At 51.3% G+C, this 19,920-nt stretch overlaps 1 protein-coding gene across 1 annotated transcript in view; it reads right to left on the bottom strand.

Moving 5' to 3' along the window:
• Ppara (peroxisome proliferator activated receptor alpha) overlaps positions 1–15,257 on the bottom strand; it is a 41,853-nt gene extending 26,596 nt beyond the window's left edge. The window contains exons 1-2 of the mRNA XM_090328889.1: positions 15,193–15,257; positions 14,363–14,447 (exon numbers count right to left, since the gene is read on the bottom strand). The gene's annotated coding sequence lies outside the window, so the exon portion shown is untranslated. The remainder of the gene's footprint in view (positions 1–14,362; positions 14,448–15,192) is intronic.
• Between the last annotated feature and the right edge of the window lie 4,663 nt (positions 15,258–19,920).

Genomic DNA, 19,920 nt, shown 5'->3' with positions numbered 1-19,920 from the left:
CTTCCTTTTCTTTCTTTCTTCCTTCCTCCCATCTTTTCTTTCCTTCCTCCTTCCTCCTTCCTTCCCCTTCCCTCCTTCCTTTCTTCCCTCCCTCCCTCCTTCCTTCCTTCCTACCTTCCTTCCTTCCTTCCTTCCTTCCTTCCTTCCTTCCTTCCTCCATCACTCCTTCCCTTCCTCCTTTCTTTTTCTAGATCAGCTTGGCTAGAAGTAGGTCAGTTTATATGTTCTCAGAAAAGCAGTTTTGCTTTTTCTTGATTTCCCTCTACTATTTTCGCAGGTATGCTAATCATTTATATCTACCGTGATTCTGCTTTATATATAATTAGGTTTAACTTACTCATCTTTTTCTAAGCTCTTAAGTTCACTAGCTTGAGTTCTTTGTTTCACTCATATAAAAGTTTAGTGCTGGGCCGGGAGTTTGCCCTAGTGGTAGAGTGCTTGCTTAGCATGCACGAAGACCCAGGTTCCATTCCTCAATACCACATACATAGAAAAAAACAGGAAGTGGTGCTGAGGCTCAAGTGGTGGAGCTCTGGCCTTGAGAAAGTCCAAGGACAGGGCTCAGGCACTGAGCTCAAGCCCAGGACTGGCACAAAAAAAGTTTACTGCTGTGAATGTCCATCTTCAGTCTAGAAGGGCACTGGTGGTTTGGGCCTGTAATTCTAACCACTTGGAAGGAAGAGGTAGACAGCAGGGGATTTCAGTACAAGGATAGTCTGGATTTTATTTTTGCCACTCTTGGGGCTCTACTTGAGCCACAGCACCACTTCTGGGTTTTTTCTATGTATGTGGTACTGAGGAATCGAACCTGGATCTCAGTGCATGCTAGGCAAGCATTCTACCACTAGGCCAAACTCCTGGCTCCCTTGGATTTATTTATTTTTTTAAGTTTGAAAGACTCCATCTCCACCAATGTCTGGGTGCAGTGGCACATCTGCCAATCTGCCATCCCTGCCACAAAGGGAAGAGCAAATATGAGTATGGCCATATGTATAGAGCAAGACTCTCTCCTGAATAACCAGTACAACAAAGGCTTGCAGGTAGGGCTCGGGTGGCCCAGCGCCTGTGTAACAAGTGCCCATTCCGCAGCTCAAGCCCCATGCTGCCCCTGCAACAAATACATACACCCAGCCGGGCCGGTGGCTCACGCCTGGAATCCTAGCTGCTCAGGAGGCGGAGAGCTGACCAGCAGGAAAACAAAAAAGCTCAGGGACAGCACCCAGCCCCGGAGCCCCAGGACCTGCACTAACAAACAAACAAGAAACGAAGAGAAACCCAAGGTGCATCCAAGGCACATGGGAAGTTCTGCTGTGGGATTCGCAGCATGGCTGCTTGCTTTCCCTCTGCCAAGGCACACGAACAGTGTGTGGGGGGGAAGGGAGCAGGGTCCTCCATCCCTGCAAGTTCTGACACAGTTCTACCTCCTACACACCACGGAACACTCACAGACAATTTAACAAGGACACAGACTGCAATCAGAGCCAGTCACACGGTGGGTGGGGTGGACACTCATTCTTCCTTCAGGCCCAGAGACAGCTTTGGGCCCGGGATGGCCTTCTCCTTTCTTTCTCCTTTCTGCAGGAACACCTGCACTGCGTGTGCTTTCTCTGATAACACTGATCTTAAGGAATGCCACCTGGCCGGCCTCCCGTGGACAGGGTGCTCACACATGGGCAGTGACAGCTTGTGCACAGCGGGAACTGAGGACTTCCACTGGGAGGTGTCTGCCGCCTTTCTGAGGCCTGTGGCCGCTCACACCTGCCACCCTGCTTTGTCCCTCTGCCAGCTGGAAGTGTGGACAAGGCTTTCCTGTTTGGAACTAGCAGTTCCCAGAGCCACATAGCTTCCATTCCCATGTGACAGGACAGGCAGGAAGAGTATAGGTGCAGAATTATTCTGCCTGTCTCCACTGCTGCCAGCTCTGCCCATGAACAGCAGCAGATAACCCAGGCCTCCTACCAGGGACCAACTCTACCAAAACACCCAGACAAATGAGATGGAAAGTGACAACACCGAGAGCACAGAAGCAATCGACTGAAGAAAACCAGGGATTTTTCTGCAATAAAGCAGGTCTCTGCTTAAAAACAAGAAGGACAGGAAACCAGCTAAGGGTTTCTTCACGCAACCCGAGCCGGCGACAGTAGTGTTTCTGGGCTAACATTCTGGACCATGTGGATCACAAGACAAGACCTACACAGCAGCCCGTGGAAGTGCTGTGGCTCGCCTTGCCACGTGCACCTGGAGGTCCTGCTGCTAACAGGGCTATGGACCCACCAGGCCTGCTGTGACCTTGGTCGTTGATGTTCACGCAAAGTCGAGGATCACAGTCCTGTGAACAATATGCCTTGTTTGTCTGTGTGTGTGCGTGTGTGTGTGTGCGTGTGTGTGTGCGTGTGTGTGTGTGTGCGTGCTGGTAGACTTAAAACTCAGGGGCTCATTCTCTCCCTGAAATTTTTCACTCAAGAATGCCACTCTACCACTTGAGCGACAGCTCCACTCTGACTTTATGCTGGTTACTGTAGATAAAGGGATTTGAGGTTGGAGGTATGGCTCAGTTGGTAGAGTGCTAGCCAGCGAGGAAAAGCATCAGGTGTGAGTCCCAGTCTTGGATCAAAAAAACAAAAACAAGAAAGAAAGAGAGAGAGAAAGAGAAGAGAAGAGAAGAAACGAAGAGTTTCAGGGGAACCACCCCCCCCCCCACTGGCTTTGATCCTCAATCTTCAGACCTCAGCCTCCTGAGAAGCGAGGATTACAGGCGTGAGTCACCAGGGCCTGGCTTGCTGTTGGCTCTGATTTCTCTTTAGATGACTTACATCCAACCCATCATCGGCATACGATCCCCTTCCCCCTTCTGGACCCACTCCCTCCCCCAAGTGTCTCAGGCATGGTTGACCAGGTTCACTGTGCTAAGGGAGGGGCTCTGATCATCTCATCCCTGCAATCAGACACCGTGGAATGGCCTGAGCCTGGGGACCAGTGTCTGCCGTAAGGAAACAGACGAAGGGCAGGTGTCGCTCGAGGTCCTGCAGCTGTCCAGTGAACGGTTGGATCTAAAGTCAGAGCCCTCTATAAGTCCCCTTGGCTACAGTGGCCCTGAAAATAGCCAGAGAGTTCTTCTTGGCAGCTGAACCAGAGCTCCATTCCATCCCGGGCCACTCTCAGAGTACAAACCAGGGGCCCCAGAATGGCCTCTGTGGTGACTACCCCTCTCTGGACCTTATATCCTTTCTCCAGTTATATTTCCCTGCTGGGCCTTCCACAGGGCCAGCCACCACCTTACCAGAGCATGCCCTGACCTCAGCACCCAGGCCTCTCTGTACCATGCCATGTGCTCCTGTGCACTTGGCCTGGGAGATGCCTGCTCTTACTGCCGCCCAGCAGGATGCCAGAGCTGAGGGACAGACGGAGCTGACCTCAGACAAACTGTGTCCTCACAGAGAGAGGAGGGGCAGCTTGCACTCAAAGTGTCAGGAACTGGGAGGGATCTAACGTCCATAATCCTACCTACTCAGGAGGCTGACACTGGAGGATCGCAGTTCAAAGTCAGCCAGGGCAGAAAACTCCATGAGACTCTTCCCTCTAATTAGCCTTGAGCAAAAAAGCTCAGAGATGGCTCTCAGGCCTTGACTTCAAGCCCAAGCCCAGCCCCCTGCCCCTAAACACACATGCATGAGCGTGCACGCGCACGCATGCATGCGCGCGCACACACACACACACACACACACACACACACACACACACACACACACCCCACAGAGGAACATGCTATTTTTCTGCTAAGAGTGCATTCTGGAACTTCTGGAGGGAGGACAATTTCAGTCACTGAAATTGTCATTAGCACTGGGCTGTGCACTGTTTTTCGTCCTCCGGGCAGTATGGTTTGACCTCAGGGCTGAGGTGTTCTTCCTTAGCTTTTAGGCTCAAGGTTGGTGCTTTACCACTTGAGCTGTAGCTCCTCTTCCAACCTTTTGCTGACTTATTAGAGATGAGAGTCTCACGGCGTTTTCTGCCCAGGCTGGCTTTAAACCACAACCCTCTGATCTCTCAGCCTCCGGAGTCGCTGGGATGACAGCTATGAGCCGTCAGTGCCTGCTTGCATGTTCAAGTAAGCATCGCTGGGACACCTGCATGGCGTGCGTCTGGTGTCAGAGCCACGGCACCTCCCAAGGGTACCTGGAGGTACAGGCTCTTCCATGAACATGGAACATCATCTGCTCATGGGTCTTGGATTTCACTTCCCCCAGCACTGCCATCACATTTCTTAGTACAGGCCTCTCATATCTTTGTAAAATCTATCCCTAGATAAATACATTTTTAATTTACTTAACTAATAGACCATTATTATAGAATAGTTTAAGGTTTATAGAAAAACTGAGCAGAGGGGTCGGGAGTGTGGGCTAGTGGTAGAGTGCTTGCCTAGCATGCACGAGGACCCGTGTTCAATTCCTCGGTACCACATACATGGAAAAAGGCAGAAGTGGTGCTGTGGCTCAAGTGGTAGAGCGCTAGTGTTGAGAAAGCCCGAGGAGAGTGCTCAGGCCCTGAGTTCAAGGCCCAGGACTGGCAAAAAAAAATTGAGCAAAGTTTCCAGTGTCCCTGCCAGCCCTCCTCCACATTCACTTTCCCCAGTTGCTAACATCTTGCATTGGTGTGATACATTGTTGCTACTCCCAATAATTACTACCCAACCCCCTAGCTTTCATTAGGGCTTACTCTTCCTGAGCTTACCTTTTGTCATTGTGTTGGTGACATTGGGGTGGTTTAAACTCTGGGTTTCACACTTGCTATGTACTCTACTTCCTGAGCTCTTTTTGCTCTGATTACTATTGAGATGGGATCTTGCTTTCTGCTCAAGCTAGCCTGGACAACAGTCCTCCTATTTACACTTTTCCACAGCCGGAATGGGATGAGAAACATGTACTAACTACCATATGCAATTTATTTTGGGGTTGTGGGACATGAACTCTGGGCCTGGGCACTGTCCCTGAGCTCTTCAGCTCGAGGCTACCACCCTACCCCTTGAGCCACAGCACCGCTTCTGTTTTCTGGTGGTTAATTGAAGATAAGAATCTCATGGACGTTTTAGTGCCCGGGCTGGCTTTGAACAGCGATCCTCAGCTCTCAGCCTCCTGAGTAGCTAGGATGACAGGCGTGAGCCACTGTGCCCGGCTAGCAACATGTAACTTTTTCTGTTGAGATGGAAGTCTCACAGAATTTTTTTCCCAGAGGACTGGGTGGGATTCTGCATAAGCCACTACACCTGGGTTATTTTGCGACAAACGTACAGACAGGCAAGTCTCACCATTACAGTATAACACCAAGTGGTCTCCTGCCTGGAAAGAGCCCTGGGCTTTACTTACGCCTCCCTCCTTCACGCCAGGTCCTGGAAACCACTGATTTGCCACTGACTCCATCAGTAATATCATAGAATTACGGAGATTCAGTATACAGAGCCCTCTCAAGCACGGGGTGAGGTAACTGGTACCATTTACCAACCCTTTTCTCCAGTGGCAGCCACCTCCAGGCTTCCACAGCAACTAAGGACTCCTGCCGATTCTCTCTGTCTCTCTTTGTCTCTCTCTGTCTCCCTCTGTCTCTGTCTCCACACACACACACACACAACCTGTCAGCCCAGCTGTGCTGGTGGCATCACGACTCCTCCACTGTGAACTGTGAGCTGGTGAACTGCATTTCCTTACAGAGCTGGTGCTAAACAGTTTTGCAAGTGCTTGTTTGCCGCCCATTTAAAGAGCAAAACGTTGGAAGTGGAGGTCTAGAGTGCCAGCCTTGAGTGGGAAAGCCAGGCCATAGCAAGAGGCCCTGAGTTCGAGCCCCAGTACTGGCATAAGCAGCACGTGCTTTGTCTATGAGTTAATTCCAGGCCCTGCCACCCACTTTGTGGTTCTGAGGGTTGAAGTCAGGCGCTTACACTCGATAGGCACGTGGTGGACCACATGAGCCACTTCCGCCAGGCCTTCTGCTCTCAGCTTGATTTTTAAGTAGGTTATCTTTTACCTGGGCCGGCCTCAGACGGGGTGATTCTAGTCTCCTGAGTAGCTGAGATTACAGGCATGCATACCACATCTGGCCTCTTTGTTCCCACTTTAAATTGAGTTGTTTGGGCTATTATTGAATTGTAAGACCTCTTTATATAGTGTAGATATGACTTCTGTCAGATAGATACATTTTCTTCAAGTCTATGACTTGACTTTATTTTTTTCAGTGTCATTTGATGGCCAATTTGTTTACTTTTTCTCTTATAGTTTATGCATTTGAATATTTAAGAGATCAAATTTGATTGTACTGACCATATACTATTTTAGCCCAGGCTGGCCTTCCAATCCTCTTACCACAGCATCCCAAGTGCTGAGCTTACAGGTAGGTGCCACCACACCCAGCTTCAGAACTGCCATCTTGGCAACACGACTTCTAATTCATTTCTCTAAAAAATTCATTTCTTTATAGAAGTTTTCTATACATTTCAATGTATAGGGCTCACGCAGCTCATTCCTAAGCAATATATATATGTATAGATATATGTATATATATATATTTTTTTCTGGTTGTAGGGCTTGAAGTCTGGGCCTGGGCGTTGTCCTTGAGCTCCTCTGCTTAAGGCTATTGTCCTACCCCTTGAGCCACAGCGTCACTTAGCATTTCAGAATTTTGATGATCACTAAAAGGAACCTTCCATTCCTAAAAAATTTTCTGAATTTTAGCACGCTGAAGATTCGTTGCTTTTGTTCAGAAATTTGCTCTCAGGTGTTGTTCTTCTGAACGTAAAATCTTTCCTTTCACCTCTAGCTCCTCTTAGCTCCTCCTCCTTTTTCCTCTGTCTCTGTCTCTGTCTCTCTCTTCTTCCAGTTCTAGATTTTGACATCAGACCTCATGATTCTTTGGCTTGCTTGCTTGGCTGGTGCTGTGCCACTTGAGTTATGTCTCTGTCCTGGCTTTTTGCTGGCTATTTTGGAGACCGTGTCTCATGGACTTTTCCACCCAGGCTGGCTCTAAACTGCCATCTCTGATTGCAGCCTCTTGAGTGGCTAGGATTGTAGGTATGAGCCACTGGCATTGCTACCTCTTGCTTCTTTTATGACAATCTCTTAGTCTTTGTTTTTTGGATGATTTCCTATGCTGCATCTAGGTATGGATTTTTTTTTTTTACATAATCTTGGACTCTTGCACTCGTGGGTTCTGGTCCTCATGAGCACTGGATCTCATCTGCATAGCTTCTCTAGAAGTCTTCAGTCCCTTCTTTCTCCTCCTCTGAGGAGCCCAGTTTCATGAGTGGAGGAAGCATATTACTTCTTTCCTGTGTGCCTTTCCATCCTTCTGTGCCCTTGGTCTGTCTTACAACTCTTCAGTGGACTGTATTCTGCTTTTACAGCATCTACAGAATAGAGGGTTTCTGTTTTGCATTTTTAGCATATGCTTTACACTTGGTTATTTTCAAGTCAATGTCCCTGAGAGAAGGATAATTTCCAGTGTTTTACCAGGACGTGCAGCATTGCTTTTCACCTCCTCGACTATACCAAGGTCATTTTCATGTCTGAGTCTCAGAAGTCTTAAATTAGAATCCTATGGGACTGGAACCACCAACTCCTATTTCTGCAGTTCCAAGTCACTCTTGTTGCACACTTGCCTGCTCCTTGGCATGGTCATTTCTACACAGCTTGATGTGTTTGACCAGAGAAGAGCAAAAGACCACAAGAAACCTCATGCAAGCAGAAGCTGTGTGAAGTAATTTTAATAACCAATGATAAATCACAATTGTTCCATAACTTTTAACTTAAAAATGGAACACCAACAACTCTCTTACTATCAACTGTAAATGCACAGGGTTTTTTTTTTTCAAAAGATAAAAAAAACTGAGACTCATTCAGTATACTGTAATTTTTTTCCTTCTTTTTTGTGTTTGGGGGAGGAAAAGGGGGAACTTGAACTTACAGCCTGTGTGCTGTTCCTGAGCTCTTTTGCTCAAGATTAGTGTTCTATCACTTTGAGTCACCACTCTACTTCTTACTTTAATTTTTTTGGCTAGTCCTGCAGCTTGAACTCAGGACCTAGGCACTGTCCTTGAGCTTTCTCAAGACTAGAGCTCTACCACTTGAGCCACAGCACCACTTCTAGATTTTTCTGTGTATGTGGTACCAAGGAATTGAACCCAAGGCTTTGTGCATGCTAGGCAAGCACTCTACCACTAGGCCACGCTCCCAGCCCAGAATACTGTATTTTTAAAGATTAAAAAGTGACATTGTCCAAAAAGAGATGTACTCATTACCCAATATATGAACCAGTAACTCCTCTGTATATCACCTTTATAATAGCAATTAAAAATTAAAAGATTAAAAGTACTGGGAACCAAAGGGCTTTGTTTATAAGAACCTCAAAGGAGTTCCTAGTGCTTATAGTCTCCTCACTGGGTAATTTATGGAGAAAGTATCTTTGTTAAATATCAAACTGTCAGATTTCTGAGGTTCAGATCTGCTCTCAACAATTCATTCTTGGAGTGCTGGACATTATGGAATGTAATTGCAGCCCCTCTATACATTACCCCGACAATAAAATATAATTTAAAAAAAGAAAAGAAATTCTGAGTTGTTTTTAAAGGATAAGGTGCCCTGAAGTTGGCTAACAGTGGCTCACACCTGTAATCCCAGATACTTGGGAGGCTGAAATCTGAGGATCAAGGTTCAAAGCCAGCCTGGGCAGCAAATTCACTGAGACCCTCATCTCCACTCAATCAGCAAAAAAGCCAGAAATGGAGCTGTGGCTCAAGTGGTACAATGTTTGCTTTGAGTGAAAAACTCAGAGACAGCAGCACCCAGGCTCTGAGTTCAAGCCCCAGGACGCACATGCACATGCGAGTACATAAGACATGCGCTGAGCGGACGCTGGGGTGGGGGTTCACCATTACACCCCTGTGCACACCCCCTGGCCGCCTCAGTGCTGTCTATTCTGGCCGTCCCATTGCAGCTCCATCCTGGTTCCCCTCCCCACGGCTCGCAGTCTGACTCCTCGTCTGGTGAGGATAAACCCTCTCCTGCCATTTTCCCATGGCTTCCCCAGAATCCAGGTCAGTGGCTGGCCCACAGCACATACATGCAAAAGTTACTGACATGAACTCAGGAATAAAGATTGAGGTGTTCCGTGAACAGCTGAGAGAAAGCAGAATTTGCCAATGCAGAGATGCGCCAGGCAGGATGGGTAAAATTTCCACGTGGACTCAGGGGAGGATCAGGAAGGCTTCATGACAGAGGTGGCCTTTGCTTAAGCCTTGAAGGGATATCAAGCAGGGAGTACCTGGGCAGAAGCCACTCCTGGAGCCACTCCTGCTAGCTAGTGATGGGGTAAGTGGGAGCTTCAGATGTCCTAGTGGGCTCTTACCAGCAAGGCCACCATCACCGAGCCTCTCCTGGAACAAACTCACAACGCAGGCGTGCTGGGGAGGCCAAGCTCCAGGTGTTCTGTCAGTACCTGCATCAGCAGCGGATGCCAGCGGGGAGGAACGCTTAAGCTGAGGTGACAGGAGTAGAGGATGAGAGAAGGAAAAGTGGGTGGGTCCAGTGCAGAGGATGGCAGCCCCTGGGGAGTTGTGGTCACACTTTCCTAACAATATCTGATTTACAGTAGGAAATGAGAGAGTTAAGCTCCAACAGCCAGAGTTCTTACACCCTCTAGCTAGAAGGGTGCAGGAAAAGCACTGGTATTCATCCCACATACAGACAAGGAAACTGAGGCAGAGCCTGACTGAGGAACCCATCTGAGTCTGAGGGCTGCCTCTGCCTCCCAGCACAGCCAGCTGGGGCCAGGCATGGAGCCCAGGAAGGGACAGACAGCAGTGCTAAGGGGAGAGGCGAAGGCACATTGCTCAGAAAAAGACACACCATCCCCTGATGGAGGGGAAAGGGGAGATGGACAGTGAAAGGGGAGAGGGGGAGGAGAGAGAGAGGGACAGGACAACGACAGTGCAGGGGTGCCTTGTGGCTGGCTGGAACCCAGGACATGGAGGAAGCAGGGCTGCCCTGGAGTCCCCAGCAGACCGAGCAGGTCAGGAAGCGCATGTGTGCAGGCCCTCCAGAAAGAAGGTCCCTTCCCTCCACCAAACCCACAGGAAGGAGGAGCCCTTCCAGTGACCTGGCAAGCCCCACGCCGTGGGCTACTACTCAGGTTCCCATCGATGAAAAGCCTCTCTGGTCTAGGTGAACTTTGTAATCACTCAGCCTTGCCTTTCTAAGGTCTTCCTCTTGAAGCAATCCTGATAGCATAACTGAGCCGGAATCTTCTGGAAGTACCTGCTAGAAAGTGCTTTCTCCTCCTAGAAAGCCTATGGCTGCCTGAATTCGGGCACTTCCCCAAGGATAGCCAAACCCTGCCTTGGTCTGTGTTCTTTTCTACGTTAGTCATGGATGCTCTTCCTTCTAGGTTCCTGTTACCTAAGTCAGGGCCTCTACTACTAAGCTTATCAGCTGCCCTTGGACGTGGTTAAATATTTACTTTCTCTTAGACTTGTACCCTAGACATGAAACACCGTCTTGCTTATATTCATCTAAGTAGAGAATGGAGCGGGTGGGTGGACCACGCTGGTGGCTCATGGCTCTAATTCCAGCTACTCAGCAGGCTGAGATTTGAAGACTGCAGTGCCAGGCCAGCCTGGAAAGTCTTTGAGATTCTTATTGCTAATTAACCACCAAAAATCTAGAAGTGAAGCTGTGGCTCAAATGGTAAAAGACCAGCCAGCCTTGAGCAAAAAAGCTAAGGAACAGTGCCTAGGCCCTGGGTTCAAGGTCCAGTGCCAGCATGCATGTACACCCATGCCCACACATACACAAACACACAGACACAGACACACAGACACAGCTGAAAAACAAAAGACACTAACTCAGCAATCTCTTGTATAATAGAGAAAATGAGACTGGAGTCTAGAAGGTATTGAATGGTTCAGTCTGATACCAGGAACGGCACGCTGTACTGTTATTGCCTAAGCAATGTCATTTTGTTCATAAAAGGAGCCCAGGGACGCCTCTAAGGTATCGCTTCTTCTGGTAAAAGTGCCTGCATGCCACATGGAAGCGCGGGTGGGGGCAGAACACTCACTTTCAGAACCTCCAGGTCTGCAGTCATTGAATTGTGCAACTTGACTAGTAAAGCCCCTCAGTGAATACTCAGGCAAAGCTGGCAGTTTCAGGCAGGAACACAACAGGCACGTGCCAGCCTCTAAGACAGCCCTGGAACTGTGTTCCTGCTGAGGTGACGTGCCACCTCAGACTGCTTATCACGGAGGCTCAGACTTGTGCAGTTACAAGCGGCTGAGGGAGTATGTGGTGTGGGGTTCCCCGGGGTTCGTGACCCCATCCTAATCTCCAGTTCTTCCTGTCCAACCTCAGAACCTCTGAGACAACGAGGCAGACTGGGTTGTGCTCCTGCCTCTGAGGACTCAGTCGCTTCTTCTAGGGCGAGCCTGAGTCCTCTGAGCTCGGAGTGCCTGCCAAGCAAGTGAACTCACTCCTCTATCTCAAATCTCTTCAAACTGAGAGAAATAAAAGCAGTCCCGGGGTGCTCCTCCTGGGACACTTGACCAGGCTCTTAGCAGCATCGTGACCCCTTAAACTCACAAAATCTAAATCAATTGTGTGGCGCTTGAATCCATGGTCTTATCATTTCACTTAACCATAGACCTTTAAGCCATCTTATTAAGAGCCTGTTTAGGCAGGTAGTGGTGGCTCACTCCTGTAATCCTTGCTAATCAAGAAGCTGAGATCTGAGGATCAAGGTTCAAAGCCAACCTGGGCAGAAGAGTCCATGAGACTCTTTATCTCCAATGAACCAGAAAAGAATCCAGAAGTGGAGGTGTGTTTCAAGTGGTAGAATGCCAGCCTTGAGTGAAAAAGCCATGAGAACATGATCTTCATGAAAACATGAAGATCAGATTTCAGGCTCTACTATCGGTGCATACACACACACACACACACACACACACACACACACACGATGAATTCTGCTAATCATTTACATACTCCACAGAGCATTTGCAATTCCCTCCTTGGTGTTCAGGGTGGGCCTGGCGGCAGTAGTCACACAACAGTCAGACTCTGGGGAAATGAGACTCATGAGCCTAAACAGTGCCTCACCCCAGTGTGGGAGAGCAACTGGCCCAGACAGGGGGGGCTGTGTCCTGGACACACTCAAGTAATAAGAACTGGGCAGGACCCTGTCACCAAAGCCTGGGGCTATGCATACATCCAAACCCAACAGGAACCAATGGTGACAATCTTATTCTTGCTCCAGAAAATACTCCTTTACCCACTGGAGAATGAAGATACACCAAAAGGTGTAAGGACCGAGTGGGGGTTTCTTTCTGGAGGCCTTTGGAGGGTCTGAGACGATGAGAGCGAGCCTAGCTCAGGCGTCAGGCGGGGCCGGGTGAGAATGCAGGCGGCGCGGGCTAGCCTCCTCTCCTGGCCTCCGGGATGGCCTCAGTGCTTTGTGCCACTGCTTCAAAGTCATATTGCAGCCAGGTGGCCTGGCGAGGCCCTGCCTTACCTGCTTCCAAATAGCAGCTTAGGGAAGTGGACAGAGGCCTCCAGTCCCGTAAGCCAGGCGGCAGGAAAAAGGAGCCAGAACCCAAATCTCCTCATCAATAGATAACAATGTCGTGATAATGCAAAGCAAGATTTTCAAATATTTTCTTCCCTGTACATTGCCTCAAAAGTAGTACTGATCAACTACAAAGCTACCATGAAGGGCTGGCGGAGCAAGATGTGAAGCCTTCACTGGGTGCAGTGCAGATTCTTCTAAGACATGAAAACATTGCTTTGCTGTAAGACACTCAGCAAGCCAGAGGCTGGAGACTCACACCAGCTGTCAGCCGTCAGCTACTCAGGAGGCTGAGACTTGAGTGTCAACGGTTGAAGACAACCAGGAAGAAAAGCCTGTGAGATTCTCCTCTACAATTAGACAGTGAAAAGCCAAAGTGGAGGTGTGGCTTACGTGGTAGAATGCCAGCCTTGAGTGAGAAAGCCACGCAGAACTGCAAGGCCCTGAGTTCAATCTCTGGTGGACACACGCCTACCCCCACACACAACCACCACCAACAACAGATACCTTCTCTCCTACCCCTAATATGCCCCTGCAACATCTCACAGAATTAGGATAAACAGATAAACGTAAAACCAACTTGGACACTTCCAACTCTCTTCCACCTGTCACTAAGAACACATCCATTCATACACAGACTGCCACAGCAAAAGGAGAGAAGAAAATCTGGCATGTTTAACATTTATTTACAATAAGCAGAGAAGCACCTTAATGAATTTTTCTTTTTTAGAAAATACTAAGAATATGCAGTATAAAGACATGGGCACTCACCACAGCAGGTAAAAAAGAAGCCGGGTCTCTAATCACAAAAGGTAGGGTGTCCTGAGAAACATCACTTCCCACCCACACTGCCATCTCCTCAATCTTTTGCCACAACAGGAGCCATTATTAAGTTTCTTTTTTTATAGTCTGGGATGGAAATCACCTCCAAGAGCAGATACACGGGCACAATTACTCAATAAATATGTATAGAATGAATGACATACATGTGTGTTGGCTTAATAATTATGGTGCTTAAACACAATGGAATATTATACACACATTGCAAGTGCTAAAGCAGAAATACATTTTATTTATATGGAAAGCTTTTGGTGAACCATAATAATACACATTACAAAAGAATCTAAAAACAACTAGTCTTTTCTTTCTGTCACATACACACATGCAACTTTTAAAAAAACTCTGTTACAGTAGTCTGAGAAACATAAGCTAGTTAAAAAGAACTATTTTACGAGGACATGTTTCATATTCTTAAAGATCCAGGAAAAGGAAGAGAAAACTTAGTTTCTCGAGAAGTGGTAAGGTGGACCGGGGTTCTACTGTTAATGTTCTTTTGCCAGGCCCTGTGATTAGTTTGCAAGGATGGATGTTTCTTGGGGCCATTCCTGCTCTTGCTGATGGCAGTTTGGAAACTCAGCTACTATTTCAGCAGCTATCTGCATGACCAAATCAAAACGAAAACAGCTAAGAGGCACAGGCTGCTTTTTGCTGGCCATTGTCATCTGTATGTGAAGTCACATTCTCGAGTTATGAAAGCACATGAGCCAGCCTGCCATGTCAGAATGAAAGTTCTCAGGAAAATGTACCCAACTTCCAGAACTGAAGAGCGGATCCATCCACAGTTACCTCTCTTTCCAAGCACCCCAGACTGAACACGACATCACAAAGCAATCATTAACCCCCCAGCTGCCAGTCTGCAGTGCAATGGAAGTCAGCCTGGAACAGATTCCAACCTGGCATACAGCAAACCAAACCTTCTAGTTACCTGTGGCCACAGGTCTTGGTTCTGAGAGTGTCTTGTCACAAACTGTCACTTCACCGGAAAGGCAGGCAGGACCTTTAACTTCAGCCTTGGCAGTAGGAAGGCAGAGAAGGAAATGGTTAGGATACATTCTCTGGATGCCCCTCAACTCTCCACTACCTCGGCACAGTCACCATGGTCCTGTTGCCTGCAGCTATGTCCTCAGGTCACAAAGGTTGTGCCTAAGAAAGCTGTGTCCTCCTCCTGTGCCCAGCTCCCCAGCAAGCCCCAGGAGGGGAAGGGCTGGTCCACAGTCCTGGGTGGGGCTGTGTAAATCCCAAGAGCCCCCATGTGCCCTGTGAAGCCCCAGACTTGATACAAATGTGGCATTTTTCTTGGAAGTAATCTCAGTGTTTGGAGTAATTCTCTTAAAAAAAAAAAAAAGGAAGGAAGGAAAAGAAGGAAGAAAGAGGGAAGGGAAAGGAAGTAAAGAAGGAAGGAGGGGAGGAGGGGAGGAGGGAAGGAAGAAAGGAAGGAAGAAAGGAAGGGAGGGAGGGAGGGAAGGAAGGAAGGAAGGAAGGAAGGAAGGAAGGAAGGAAGGAAGGAAGGAAGGGAGGAAGGAAGGAAAAGAGAAAGAGGAGCTTGCTCGTCCCTGGTGGGGCCCAGCCAACCCTCCAGACTTGAATTCGCACCCAGGTGCCCTCAGACCCCTTGCCAGCACAGCTCGGGCCCCAGACGAGGAGACCCGGGCTGGGAGATGACCTGTGTACAACCCACTGTCACTGAGGGCCGGGGCGGGGGGGGGGGGGGGGACACAGGGACATCAAGCGGCTATGGTAGAGTCGCCATCCTACCAGGTGAATCCTGCTTGGGCACCCGAGGTCACCCACCGCTCCAGGGCGCAAAGTGGGACCAGCTCTCAAAGCGGCCCAGCAGCGGGACTCCGGCCCTCGCGGGACGCTCTCCCGTCCCGGGTCCCCGTCCCAGAGGCCGCGAGCCACTGACCCCGCCGGGCTCGGGGACCCCCGCCGGAGACACCGACTCCACGGCGCCCTGGGAAGGACGCGCCCCGGGGTCGCCACCTGCGGTCCTTGCCCGCGAGCGCAGCGGTCCTCGGCCGCGGCCTCTGCGGAGCCCCCAGCCCACCGACGGCTGCGGACGTGCGCTGAGCGGAGCCCCGCTCCCGGAGGGCGGCCGAGCCCGGACAGCCCCGCGGGCCTCGGGGAACCCGCGGAGCCCTCGGGGTGCGCCCTCGCCCCGCGCCCCGGGTGTCCGGCTCCGCGCCCCCGGCCGCGCGCATGCGCCGTCCAGCCCCTCCTCTCCGGCCCGGGGCAGGGGACGCCCGACCCCCGCGCGCGCCCGCCCGCCCCCGGGCACCTGGGGCCGCGGTCCTCCGCCTGCCCGGACGCAGGGCGCGCGCGCCGAGGGAGGCGGCGCCGGGCGGGGCGCTAGCAGCCGCCTCCGCCCCTCCGCCCGCCGCCCGCCGGCCCCGGCCTCTGCCCAGCCCCTCGCCCGGCGCCGCCCCGCGCGCCCGTGCCCGCCGCGCCCCCGGACACGCACCGCCCCCGGCCAGGCCCCGCCCGGGCCGGAAGCCCCGCCCCGGCCCGCCGGGACACACCCCCTGGACGGCGGTCCCCAATTGGCCGCCGCGGGGCCGGGGCGGGGCCGAGGCGGCCCGGGCTGTACTTGGTTTCCCCGGACCTCCGCACCCGGCGGGGAAACTGAGGCTGGCGCAGCAACGGCCTGCCCAAGGTCACCCGGAGCGGCGCTGCCGGGGGACGCCGCGCGCCGCTGGGCCTCGACGCCTTTCCCTGTGCGCTCACCCGGCGGGGCTGCAGCTCGAGGCCGAGGCGAGCGCGCGGCCGCGGGGCGGGCGGAGGTTCCCGCCGGCGCCCTCGCCGCAGAGCCGGTCCGGACCGCGGAGCGGACGCCCTCGAGTCTCGGAAACGCGCTGGCGAGGGGCGCAGTGGACGGACGCGTTTCTGGAACCCCAGGACGTGAACTGGGGGCAGAGGGAGAGCGAGCCGAGAGCACACGCCAACAGGTGGCGGGGGTGCCAGGGCGGGGAAAGAGGAGGCTGAAGGGCAACCCGGACGGGCGCAGGGAGGCGCCGCCAGCTCCGACCCTCCGCCCCGGCCCCGCCCCTGGCTGCGCCCCTCGGCGCGCACCGGGGGACGGACGAAGCGCCGACGCGGTGCCCGCGCAGGAGGTGGCGGCCCCCCGCAGCCAGCGGCGGGCGAAGGCGCGAGCGCTGTTTGCTCCCCCGCCGGCCTCCCGAAGTCCCGGTGCGCCATGCGCTGGACCCCGCGGTGCCCACGCATCAGGGCGCCCCTCCTTTGGGAACGAAATGTGTGCCATGCCAGCCCCTCTCTGTCCTCACGCTGGGCCTTCCACTGTACTGTCTGTGGCGACGGCTCCCTGGAGAACTTTCTCCTGGAAGGAGACTTTACACTCGTCTCTGCGGTATGCGCAGGAGACCTGGCCACACTTGGCCCAGTCACAGACCTCTGGATTAGCCACATCCCTGCGGTGAACTTGGCCCACTCTCCCCACACCCACGTCCCCTTCCCTTTTGCCCACTGATAAGCTCAACGTTTATAGCACAGGCTACTTGACATTTGTAGTATGTTTCAGAGTTTGCAAAGCAGTTGGGATTATTATATCCTGGCTATATCTTTTGGTGGCCAGGCGGCAGCAGCGTTTATTTACCCAGTCAGTGGTAGATGTCAGGAAAGGGTGCCAGCCAGTGGCTGCCCATGGAGGGACCACATTCTCCTCAGGACATCCAGGCTCCAGGATGTCAACTGGCTTTTCTCCTAGTCCCAGGCTTCAAGGGTCCAGCGTCTGAATACATCCATCTGCCATAAACCCATATACAACCAAGCAATTGGGTTTAAAACTTAAGAACAAGGAACAAGGGGGTGTAGGGGGTCAGCCAACATGGAGGGGTGACACTTGGAGTTGGGCTCCCAAGCTTTCAGGAAGAGGAGATGATATGTTCACCAAGTGCCACTCTGGACAAAACTTCCATCAAGCCTCCCACAAGCATCAGCAGAGGGAAACCTGGGCCTCTTCTCTTGCAGTATCACAGCCGGCTCTGTAGTTGCCACCCTGAGGGAGAGTAAAGCCACTTTCAGAGGAGAGGTGAACGGCCTGTTCACACACCCAACAGGAGGGAAGCAGTGCAAAGGGCACTCAGCTCTCTGTGGGCACAAGAAGATCAGAGATGCCGCCTATGCAGGTCCCAAGTTCAGATCTATAACTCTGGGGACAAGCCAGTACTTTCAAAAGAAAAAAACCTTCTGGGGGCCTGAGGGTTGGCAGAGAACTTGTCTAGCAAGCGTAAGCCCCTGGATTCAAGCCCTACTACTACCAACAAACAAAGCAACAACTAAAACCAAAGTCAGGCCTTAGTGGCTCATGACTAATCCTGGGAGGCTGAGGTCTGAGGTGCAGGAAGGATTCCAGTCCCAACACACAAATCCCAGAAATTCTCATCTTCCAGCAAAAATCTGGAAGTGGAAGTGTGGTTCAAGGGGTAGGGCACAAGCTGTGACAAGATGAGAAACAGGGAGGAAAAGAAGGAGTGGGAGAGGAGAGGAGAGGAGGAGGAGGAAGAGAGAGAGAGAGAAAGAGAGAGAGAGAGAGAGAGAGAGAGAGAGAGAGAGAGAGAGAGAGAGAGAGAGAGAACCAGAATTCAAGTCCCAGTATTGACTCCAAACAAAATGTGAGTCCCCTCTTGGGCATTTTCATAACTACTAGAAGATGGGGGGGGGGAACTTGTATCTTAGTTCACAACTTCCATGCTTTCTTGGGCTCCTTTCCACAGTTTCCAAATTTGAAGATGTTCTGAGAGGTAGTTGTTCATGTGCCCATATTACTGAAAAGAATGAAGCAACTGAGGCTCAGGACAGACCCAGCTGTACCAGGAGAATCTGAGCCATTGCTGAATGCATGTACCTGCAACCCAGCCACAGCAGCCAAAACAACCAAGAAAGAAGCTGGGACATCTGGAGGAAGGAGCAGGAGTACCTGGAGAAGGCCATTTGTAGTCAACAGGCACTGGAGGAGAGCCCAGATGTTGCAAGTAGGTGTGACCAGTCACCCATGTTTAGAAAGCATGTGAGAGAACAGGGCATGGTGGCTTATGTTGTAATCCCAGCTACTCAGGAGGCTGAGATCTGAGGATCGAGGTTCAGTGAAGGCAGGAAAGCCATGAGAATCGTATCCCCAATTAACCAGCAAAAATACAGGAGTGGAGCTGGGACTCAAGTGGCAACTTTGAGTGAAAAAGCTAAGGGAAAGCACTTAGGCCGAGAGCTCAAGCCCTAATATCGGCAGGCAGGCAGGGAGGGAGGGGGGCAGGCAGGGAGGGAGGAAGGGAGGGAGGGAGGGAGGGAGGGAAGAGTATGAGACTATCTCTTCCATGGGTCTGGGGTCCAGGCCTGGCTGTCTGTTTACCCTGAAGCTTAGGTAAACCCTTTCCAGGAACCATTCAAGGCCTCCATGGGTCACTGGCTTGCCCCTTGCTGATCTACAAAGTCTGTCAGGATGAAGTTTGTGTGTCCCGTTGTCATCACCAGGGCAGTGGCCTCTGGTCTCCTGGAAGTGTGCCCACAGGTCAGGTGGTAAAAGTCCATGGGGCAGGAGAAGTAGGTATTTGCTGATGGAAAATGGGGTGCCAGTGGTGGCCAACTGTGAGCATGTGCTTGGCTAAAAACCTCCCAGGCCAAGTGACAAGGTATTTTTACCGTAAGGCACAAAACTCACAATAACTCAGAAAGGCCCAGAGATCTAGCGCCCATTTTACAGATGAGGAAATCAAAGACCAAAGTCTCCTAGAAGAAGCAGGAACCCTCTAGAGCACCAGGTACCCAAGGGCCAGCTAGCTGGCCAGGTGCTGGCCTGCACCTCAGCCTCTGGCAGACATAGGAGCAGAATACTCAGATAGACCAGCTCTCCTGCTCCAGGGCTAGAAGTGACATATGCCAAAGCCAAGACAGGAGAGAGCGGAAGGGGAGGGTGGAAATGGTTCAAGATGGTAGGCTCTGGCCAGGCTCGGCCTTGGGGCGTGTGTGTGTGTGTGTGTGTGTGTGTGTGTGTGTGTGTGTGTGTGTTCCCAGGGGGCCTGGCGTGGACTGTGAACACCATCAGATTAGCAGCAGGTGATAAGACTGATGTTAAGACAGCACAGCAGTTTCCACCTGGAATCCCAGCCATTCAGCAGGCTGAGGGCTGAGGATCCATGTGTGAATTCAGCCCAGGCAGAAAAGCCCTTGAGGCAGAGAAAGCCTGAGAGTCTTATCTTCCATTTAACTAAAAAGTCAGAAGTGAGAATGTTCCTTAAATGGTAGAATGCTAGCCTTGAACAACAACAACAACATAAAAAACCCAAGAGTGCAAGGCCCTGAATTCAAGCCCCAGTGTTGGCAAACACACACACACACACACACACACACACACACACACACACACACGATTCATGTTAACCAGTTCCTGTAACCCAGGCTATGCTGATGGTTAAAACTACACTTTCATTCAAGTTTATAGGATCTGGAGCCTTCTGCAGGCCCCCAAACTGC

This window comes from Megascapheus bottae, chromosome 2 (genome assembly GCF_031878675.1).
Source record: "Megascapheus bottae isolate mThoBot1 chromosome 2, mThoBot2.hap1, whole genome shotgun sequence".
Classification (NCBI taxonomy): domain Eukaryota; kingdom Metazoa; phylum Chordata; class Mammalia; order Rodentia; family Geomyidae; genus Megascapheus; species Megascapheus bottae.
The sequence above is the reverse complement of the archived record's forward strand: the minus strand, read 5'-3'. Positions and strand labels throughout refer to the sequence as shown.